Source organism: Spermophilus citellus (assembly GCF_964194105.1).
Source record: "Spermophilus citellus genome assembly, chromosome: 4".
Classification (NCBI taxonomy): Eukaryota; Metazoa; Chordata; class Mammalia; order Rodentia; family Sciuridae; genus Spermophilus; species Spermophilus citellus.
Window position 1 is genome coordinate 15,920,206 of NC_138185.1, and position 10,487 is coordinate 15,930,692.

Consider the following 10,487-nt stretch of genomic DNA (forward strand, 5'->3'; position numbering starts at 1 on the left):
ATTTGGCTCTAGTTCTTTAGGAAGCAGTCAAGTTGAGACCTTCTGGTAAGCCTGCATCAGCATCTAGAGCCCCAAGTTCACACACAGGCTCTGAACTCCCAAGGCCCTGCTGCCAGGGTCAAGGTGAGTTTCTGCCAGGGTCAAGGTGTTCTTCACCTACAGGGACACTAATGACCAAGGTCACACAGTGAGTAGTGTACAGGCCAGGTGGATACCACAGCCTGTGCTCTGCCACTTGGAGTGCCTTAGCAGGGAGGGATCCTCTGGCCAACCTGCAGTCTCACACTCTCCTTTCTCCTTACATCAGGGTTTTTATCCTGCTCAGTCTGACCAAGGCCATTTCCTTCCTCAGGGCTCCTCTGAACCCTTTGCTTGACCTTGGGCTTCCCTGTCTGTCCTTGCAGAATCCAATTTGTACAAGAATCCTGCTATATTAGTGTAGACAGGGTCTTAGACCCTGGGTGTCTTATCACCCTGGTCTGCCTTCAGCAAGAATTTTGTCAAATTGATGGACAGTTTTTGTCCCTAAACCTTTCATCATGGCCCCCTTTGAGTCAAGTTTGTCTCAATGTCTTAAACAAGTGTCATGAATAATTTTTTTTTTTTTTTTTTTGAAGAAGAAGACTTACTTTCTGGCTTGGGAGCTTAGAGATGAGCTTGGAGATGAGGGGAAAAGTATAATGTATACTCCATTAGTATAGATGAAATCAAACTGTTCTTGTGCCTGGTACTATGAAGAGTATGTATGAGGGCCAGTTGTTAGCAAAAGAGCTGCCTGAGGTTGGTCCAAGGTCTGCTGTCGAGGTGTCAGGAATCAGATGCAAGCCTGGAAGGACGTTTCTCTCTGAAGCTCCAGAACAGGACTCTTCATCCCCACCGGAGGTTTGTGTGCTCTGTGGTTGGTAGCCTCCAACTCGCCCATTGTGCCAACCTCTTGAAGGGACTAGCGAGTTGCCTTAGGGAGGGAGGCAGCCTCAGCTCTCTTCTTTGGCCACCTAGAGAGTAGATGTCCAAGAAGAGAAAGATGTTCTCACTTGTGTTCCAGTTCTTGAATTTATGCCATGCACTAGCTTAGTGCCTGGAACCTCCTGAGAAAGGAGAAAAGAAAGAAACCTGGAATGGAGGGAATGTGTGTCGGAGAATGCTGAGCCTATGCTTCCCACAATGTGGCTTAAGAATTGGGTGTGGTAAATGAAATAATATGGCATGTCTGCTATTTTAGCAAGGTTCTTTCAAGCTGAATAATGATTTTGAGATTTACTGATATAAATACATATGTATATGTGCATATATACATGCACATATGCATCAATAAATATATATATTTATGTATAGATTTGGTGGTACTAGGGATTGAACCTATAGTGCTTCACCACTGAGCCACTTCCCCAGACCTTTTAAAATATTTTATTTGAAGACAGGGTCTTGATCAGTTGCTTAGGGCCTCGCTAAATTACTGAGGCTGGCTTTGAACTTGCAATCCTCCAGTCTCAACCTCTGGAGCCACTGGGATTAAAGATATATGTCACCACGCCTGGCTGAGATTTGTTGATATTGTTATTTGTGCTTTTTAATTGCTCAGTAGTAGTCCACTTATGGCTATACCATGGTATTTCTCACCATTCTTCTGAGATGTTTTTTGGCTTTTGATCATTATGGACAAAGGTGCTATGAATATTTGTGTACAAGTCATTTTGTAGACATATATTTTCTTTTTCTCCTGAATAAATACCTAGGAGTAGGATTTTGGGCCATAGAGCAGGTGCCGGTTTAGTGTTATAAGACACTGATAGATCCCCCTCCCATCCCTCCCAAAGTGATTGTGCCATTTTACATCATCCTTAATAACATGTGCATTCTGGCTACATTATATTTCTGACACTAATCATTGTTATTCTTCAAACATAGCCATTTGGTAAATATGTAGAATATCTCTGTTATTTTAATTTCCCTTTTCCTGATAATTAATGAATAATGTTGAGCACTTTTTCATGTGAATACAAGTCATTTACATATTCCTGTTGTGGAATGTTTGTTTAATCTTTTATCCATTTTACAATTGGCTGGTCTTTTAAAAGATTATTGAGTTGCAGGAGTTTTTTTAAAAAATACATTCTAAATACTGGCTATTTGCCAGATGCATATGTTTTGTGAAAAATCTTTTTCCCAGCCTGTGAATTGAATATTAATTTTCTTAAAGGTGTCTTTTGATGAGCAGACATTTCAAATTTGGATAAGTTAATTTACACTTTTTCTTTTATGGTGATTGATTTTTTTGTTCTTTTAGACTACTTGAACCATTTATTCTTCCTTTCTTCAATATAATTCCCGACTTATGTTCCTCTAAATCTTTACATTCTCGGGCAAAGCTCTAAAATGTTTTTTTTTTTTTTCTCTTTTAGTTACACATGACAATAGAGTGTAATTTGACCTATGTAGACCAACATGGAGTTCAACTTATTCTTATTAGGATCTCAGTCTTGTGGCTGTACATGATGTAGAGATTCACTGTGATGTATTCATATATGTATACAGGAAATTTATGTCAGAAACATTCCAGGGTCTTTCCTATTCCTTTCCTCCCTCCCTTCTATGATTATTAGTTTTTAAGTAAAGCCTGAGGAGCCTAAGTCCCCAAGTTGAAAAATAGTTGGCTACATTTTCTCCTGAAAGTTTTGTTGCTTCAGCTTTTATGTTAGGTCCATGAGTCATCTTGGCTTAATTTGAGGGTGTGGTATGAAGAGGTGAGGGTTGACTATAATAGATTTTTTTTCTCTTTTTTTAGTTCAACAAGTATTTGTTGAACTACATCCCCACACTTTTTATTTTTATGTTGAGATAGGGTCTCTCTAAGTCGCTGAGGGCCTTCTTAAGTTGCTGAGGCTGGCTTTGAACTTGCTATCCTCTTGCCTCAGCCTTCTGAGTTGCTGGGATTATAGGCATGTGCCATCATGCCAGGCACTTTTTTTTTTTTTAATGTGGTACCAGGGATAGAAATCAGGGGCCTTCACATGTTAGGCAAGCGCTCTATCACTGAGCTACACCCCCAGACTTTTTCCTTTCTTTCTTTTTTTTTTTGAGACTGGTTCTTGCTATGTTGCCCAGGCTGGTCTTGAACTTGCAGCCCTCCTGCCTCAAACTCTCAAGATGCTGGAGTACAGCTGTTTGTCACTACACCTGGCTATTCCCCCGCTATGTAGTACATATGAAGTTGTTCTAGAACCATTTACTAAAGACATTTCCTTTCTTTATTGAATTGCTTTGGTGTCTTTGTCCCAAAGCAAATCACCTGTGAAGGAGGATCTTCTTGGTTCTTGATTCTGTTCCTGAATCTAATTGTATTTCTTATGCCGGTGCCAGTATGCTGTGATTACCGCAGCTCTGGGTAAGGTTTTAAGTCAGTTTGTGTTAGACTTCCAAACTGTCCTCTTTCAAGGTTGCTTTGGATATTCCTTTGTATTTTAATATCAATTTACCCAATTCTGCAGAATGGTTGGGTTGAATTATGATCGGATGACTTTAACTGTATAGATCAACTTCTGGGATAATTGACATCTTAAAACATTGAATATTCTAATCAATAAGTTTGGTATCTCTCTTCACTTATTTAAGTCTTCTTTAATTTCTTTCAGTAATATTTTGTGGTTTTTAATGTAGAGTATTTTTATATACAGGTAATATAATTTACTATATTTATGTCTAAGTATTTCATGTTTTTTTGACAATACAGTAAATGAAACTGTTTTTCACATTTCATTTTCCAGTTTTTCTCTGCTGGAATACAAAATGCACTTGATTTTAGTAGATTGTCCTTGTATCTGCAGGTTTTCTCATTTACTTAAGATATTTTATAGATTTGCTCATTTACTCTAAAATATTTTATAGAATCCTTAAGATTTTCTGTGTAAACAACAATTTCATCTATGAATAGAGACAATCGTAATTCTTCCTTTACAAACTGTGTTTCATTTGCTTCTTTCTTGCTTACCTCACTGGCTAGCATCTCAGGGACAACGGCAAAAAGAAGTGGGAATAATGGATAGCCTTGCCTTATTCCCAGTAGAGAAGACATTCAATATTTAACTACTATGTATAATGTTAACTTTAGGTTTTTTTTTTTTTTTTTCTGAACCCAGGGCCTCACACATGCTAAACAAGTGCTCTATCACTGAGCCACATCTCTAGCCCTGACCATATAGGCTTTTGAAAATGTCATTAATTCAGGAAGTTATCTCCTTTTTTGTTTTTCTTGAGACAGGGTCTCACTATGTTGCCGAGGCTGGCCTCAAACTCCTGGGCTCAAGTGATCCTTCTGCCTCAGCCTCTTGAATAGCTGGGACTAGAGGGACAGGCAGGCCATGGAACCTGGCTTTTGTTTCATTTTTAAATGAATAGCTGTTGATTGTTTTCCAAGTGATTCTCCTGCTTTTATTTACATGAGCATATAATTGAAAAAAATTTAATAGAGTTTGTTGTATGATTTGGATTGTTCTCAAACCAACTTTGGATTCCCAGGGTACAACCAATTTGGTCATGATGCATTTCGATTTTTACGTATTGCTGGATTCTATTTGATGATATTCTGTGGAGGATTTGTTGACACTGATTCGTGAAAGATATTAGTCTGAATTTTTTTGTTTTTGTAATTTTATTGTCAGATTTGTCATTGGGATGATATTAGTCTCATAAAGTGAGTTGGGAAGTATTTGTCAGTTTTTGTGCTAATTCATCCTTAATGAAAGTCACTGGTGAAACCACATAGTTTTCTTTGTGGGGATGTGAAGAAAGTTTTAAATTATGGTTTTTTGTTGTTTGTTTTAGTGCTTTGATTTTATTTTTATGTGTCATCTATTTAGAAACTTAGATTGCTTTGCCTTACACATTAGAACGTATATCCATAAACTGAGGCATTGTGACAATTCTAGGTCACTTCAGAATTAGAGCACAATGGGTCAGTTACAATAATTGGACTAGGACATTACACAGATAATTGTGTAACTTTAGAACTTATTTGCATAGTTAACACTGTATGATACTCTATAAAATTTGCCTAGATCTAAGTTTCCTGGGAACCATTGAGAAGCGTGCAACTTAAATAATTATTTATTGTTCTGTAGAAACTCAGATCAGGTATGTAGTGCAACCTGTCCTGCAATTAAACACTTTTTCAAATTGCTGTGTCAGCATAGTATACCAGGATTTGAGAATGCTGTTGGAGCAGTCCAGAAAAAGGCTGAAAAAAGCCAAATTCTGTACCTGGTTTTGTATTATTGAGCTTTTAAAGTATGACAGTGATTGCATTTTGGGAAAGGTCCATGTCATTGTGTAGCACCCCGCCCCCCAATTGCAGAATCTTACATAGCTTTGGTTACACTGATCGTTTTTTAGGGATGTTTACATCTTCCTTTGTTTAGAGAACACAGTAGCGCCCATCCTTCCTACCCCAAATCCACAAGGGATTATCACTAGTGACAGCTAGGGAAGGGGAACTAAATGGTTTAATATTCAGTTCTATAAAAATAAAATTCCAGGGGTTGGGGATGTGGCTCAGTGGTAGAGCACTAGCCTAGCATGTGTGAGGCACTGGGTTCGATTCTCAGCACTGCATAAAAATAAGTTAAATAAAGGTATTGTGTTGATGTAAACCTAAAAAAATTAAATAATTATAATGATAATAGAATTCCACTCTATATTAAAGTAACACTTTTTTTTTCCTAGGTCTTGGATTTGTGACTGTTGTCATTGAGCCCCGCAACACCCAGGAAAGTGGGCAGAAGGGGGAAAAACAGCAAAGAGGGATAAAATGCTTTCTGGGGGGCCTAATGTATAGGCACTAAAGTGGAATATTTGGTGCTGATTTATTTATTTATTTATTTTTAAACATTTTATTTTTTAGTTGCAGGTGGACACAAGACCTTTATTTTATTTTTATATGGTGCTGAGGATCAAACCGAGTGCCTCACGCATGCCAGGCAAGTGTTCTTCCTCTGAGCCACAACCCCAGCCCTGCTGATTTATTTAAAACATTCTCATTTTAAAAATATTTTTTAGTTGTAGGTGGACACAATACCTTTATTTTATTTTTATGTGATGCTGAGGATCAAACCCAGTGTCTCATGCTAGGCAAGAGTTCTACCACTGAGCCACAACCCCAGCCCCTAAAACATTCTAATTTTTATGCCAATAAAAGATTTTTGAAATGAACTCTAAGCTTAAAATCTGCTAGCTGACTCATTTCATCATAAGCTACTCTTACCCTTGAAACTAATTACAGGGAGGGGAACTGCTCCTATTGAAATTTTTTTTTTTTTTTTTAATTTCAGTGCTTTGGTTTTCTCTAAAAAATTGAGTAGAAATATTTAGCAAACTAATTTGAAATATTTTAATTTTCAGACTTAAACATTACTGTTTTTATGACCTTTCCTACTCTGTGGTGGCGTTTGTGGCCTGCCATAAGTAGTATAACAAAGTTATCTAATAAGCAAAGAACTTTAGTGATAGGAAGCCCCAAATGATAAAATGGCAAATTGCCTGATAATATTGGTGCAGGGGGGATATAAAATTGTCATTAATTGGCACAGGAACAGATAGAAGATAGCATGTCCCTACTTGGGGCAGACTTGGGTCTTTAGTCCATGCTCAGGGAAATTTAAAAAAATCATTTCATTTCTGACTTGATCTTAGTAAAACTACTGAAAACATGCTGAATTTTATATTTTGATTTTTTTATGTAAGAGCCTAAGTTTTTAATATATATATATATATATATATATATATATATATATATATATATATATATATTTAGTTGTAGATGGACACAATACCTTTATTTTTTATTTATCTATATGTGGTGCTGAGGATTGAACCCAGTGCCTCACACATGCCAGGCAAGTGCTCTACCACTGAGCCACAATCCCAGCCCCTAAACCTAAGTTATTGTAATACACTTTGGGTTGCCTGACAAACTAATGGAGAGTCAATGTCTTATTGTGCATATTCCTTTATAGAAATTTTGAGCTTCAAAAGAAAACTTGCTTCCTGCTTTTCCTATTTTGGGGATATCAGGTAACAATACTGAATGGCTTTGTATTTCCACCCCTCACCTAAAAAAAGTAACCAGAATTTCAGCCAGGTAAAAGTAGCCAGGTTCACAGCAAACTGCGATCACCCTCACACAATCCGGGCACAGTGCTCTAGAGTACTTTCAGGGGGTCAGAAAAGAACTTCCAGTACCAGTTTCAAAATGCTAATTAATGTCGTCCAGAGAAGGGACTCCTTGCGATGCCTCCTCTGGAGCCTAAGCATGCTTCTGACCCACTTCTGCACCATCTGCGGAGTGAGTGGCCTCACCAAGTGGGTCCTGTTCGACCGTCCAGTTGAAATACACCTCGATCTCGAAGTCGCTCTCGTGGTGAGACGGGTGTCCAAAGACCCCCCTCCCCACGGGGCGCTGGAAGTGTGCTAGGATGAAGGCCACGTCCTGGCGCAGGTGGCCGGCTGCAGCCCGTAGTCGTGTAAGCTGGGGTGGAGGGTGCTGTCCGACACGTGCAGATCTGCACCGCTCAGAGCCTCTGCATCTTCAGGACCATCTTCCCCTCGTGGTGCAGCCTTAGGTCACAGTAGTTTCCCGCCCTGAACCACGTGCTGCAGGAGCCACTCTTCCAGAAGGTCACCAGCTTCCAAGCACTTCCTTAGGGCCATGGCCTGGGAGGCCAGAAGCATCCGCAGGGCCCTCCTACAGGGAGCCGCTCTCCAGGGGGCAGCCACAGCTGGGGCACTCGGCCTGGGCTCTACCTCACCTGCACCTGCTGCTCTGTCCCCCCGGGCACGTGCGGTGCCAACAGCATCCCGGAGCGCGGGCTTCACACCAGGGGTGGAAGAGAAGCAGCTCCGGGAAAACCGAAAGTTTTAAATTATGAGTTCTATTTTTTATTAGATAGCTATTTAGATTTGTCTATTTTATTTTACATCAATTTTGGTAAGTTATGCTTTTCGAGGAATAGTCTAATTGATCCAGGTAGTCTAAATATTTTTTAGCATAGATTTATTTAAAATATTCTGTTATTCTTCTAATAACTGTAGGATTTATAAAGCTGTGTGTTGGTCTGCTTTTTGTCTCTATATTGAACTGAGATAAGTGACTTATGAAGAAAAAAGGTCGATGTAGGGGGCAGAGTGAGCTGGGGCCAGGGTGGGCGGAGGTCTGTGCTTTTTTAACAGTCTTTTTCCAAGAACCACCTCAGGCCCTCAGTGACTAAGAAGCTCCCATTTGGCCCCACCCCTTAAAGGCTCCAGCAGCTAAAAGCACCCCCACCTCGTGAACCACATGAGTATTTCAGGGAACACAATTAAATTATTTCCAAACCACAGCAGGCTAGCTACTATTTTAGTTATGTTATTGGTAATTTGTGTGTGTGTGTGTGTGTGTGTGTGTGTGTGTGTGTGTGTGTGTTTCCCTAGAGGTTTATTTATTTATTTATTTTGGTACCAGGGATTGAATTTGGGCACTCAATCACTGAGCCACATCCCCAGCCCTTTTTTATATGTTATTTAGAGACAGGGTCTCACTGAGTTACTTAAGGCTGAATAACAACACTCCATTGTATATATAGATCACATTGTCTTTATCCAATTGTCCATCGATAGACACTTAGATTTGTGCCATAGTTTGGCTATAGTGAATTGTGCTGCTATAAACATGAGTATTCATGTGTCACTATAGTATGATGACATTAAATCTTTAGTTTAAATATCGGGCAGTGGGCTAGCTGGGTCATATGGTGGTTCCATGCCTAGTCTTGAGGAGCCTCCATGCTGATTTTCAGTGGTTATACTAATGTACAATCACCAACAGTGTAAAAGTGCTCTTTTCCTCCATATCTTCTCCAGCACTTATTATTGTTTGTATTCTTGATGACTGCCATTCTGACTGGTGTGAGATGAAATCTCAGTATAGTTTTGATTTGCATTTCCTTACTTGCTAATGATGTTAAACATTTTTTTCATATATTTGTTGGCTATTTGTATTTCTGCTTTGGAGAAGTATTATTTGCCCATTTATTAATTGGGTTATTTGGTATTTTGGTGTTAAATTTTTTGAATTCTTTGTATAGTCTGGATCTTAATCCTCTGTCAGAAGAGTAGTTAGCAAAGACTTCCTCCCATTCTCTTTTCACATTCCTAATTGTTTCCTTTGCCATACAGAAGCTTTTAAGTTTGTTAACTCTTTGGCAGTATTTCTTGCACTTTAGGGGCCCTATTGAGAAAGTTGCTGCCTGGGCCTATATGCTAGAGTGTTGACCCTACATTTTCTTCTAGGAGTTGCATAGTTTATCTAATTCCTAGGTCTTTGATCCGCTTTGAGTTGATTTTTGTGGGGGGTAAGAGATAGGGGTTAAGTTTCATTCTTATAGATATGGATAACCAATTTTCCCAGCACAATCTGTTAAAAAGGCTGTTTTTTCTCCAATGCATGTTTTTGGCACCTTTGTCAAGGATCAGATGGCTGTAAATGTGTGGGTTTGTCTCTGTCTCTTTACCATTGGTCTATGTGTCTGTTTTAACGTCAGTATTATGCAGTGTTACTATCGTTCTGTGGTATAATTTGAAATCAGGTATTGTGATGCCTCCAGCATTACTTTTTTTAGACTTAGAATTGCTTTGGCTATTCTAGGTCTTTTATTCTTCCAAATGAATTTTAGGACTGTTTTTTTTCCTAGTTCTGTGAAGAATGTCATTGGTGTTTTGATGGGGATTGCACTGAATTTGTGTATGGCTTTGGATAGTATGGCCATTTTAACAATATTAATTCTGCCTAACTATGAACATGGGAGGTCTTTCTATCTTCTGAGGACTTCTTCAATTTCTTTTTTCAGTGTTCTGTAGTTTTCATTATAGAGGTCTTTTGCCTTCTTGATTAGATTTATTCTTAGATATTTAATTAATTTATTTATTTTGAGGCTATTGTGAATGGGATAGCTTTCCTGATTTCATCTTCATCAGATTCATTGTTGGTATATAGGAAAGCTCTCAGTTTTTTTTTTAATGTTGATTTTGTAACCTGCTACTATGATGAACTTACTAGCTCTAGCAGTCTTTAGATGGAGATATTTTGGATCTTCTACCTGGAGGATCATATCATCTGCAAACAAGGATACTTTGGCTTCTTCCTTTCCTATTTTATCTTTTTTATTTCCTTCTCTTGCCTAACTGCTCTGGCTAGAATATCCAGCATTATATTAACAGGGAGAATGGACATTCTTTTCTTTTTTTTGAGTGTGGTTTTGGGCCTTGTGCATGCAAGGCAAGCACTCTATCAACTGAGCTCTCTCCCCAGCTCTGGACATACTTTTCTTATTCCGTATTTTAAAGGGAATGCTGTCAGTTTTCCCCACTTACTATGAGGTTGGCTTTGGGTTTTTCATGTATAGCCTTTATGATGTTTGAGGTAGATTCTTTCTATTCCTAGTTTCTTTAGTGTTTTTATT

General features: G+C 38.6%; 1 pseudogene across 1 annotated transcript; it reads right to left on the reverse strand.

Moving 5' to 3' along the window:
• Positions 1 to 7,212: 7,212 nt before the first annotated feature.
• On the reverse strand, positions 7,213 to 7,722 carry LOC308647418 (UPF0669 protein C6orf120 homolog; annotated as a pseudogene). The gene has a single exon. The product of its transcript is annotated as a UPF0669 protein C6orf120 homolog (transcript).
• Between the last annotated feature and the right edge of the window lie 2,765 nt (positions 7,723 to 10,487).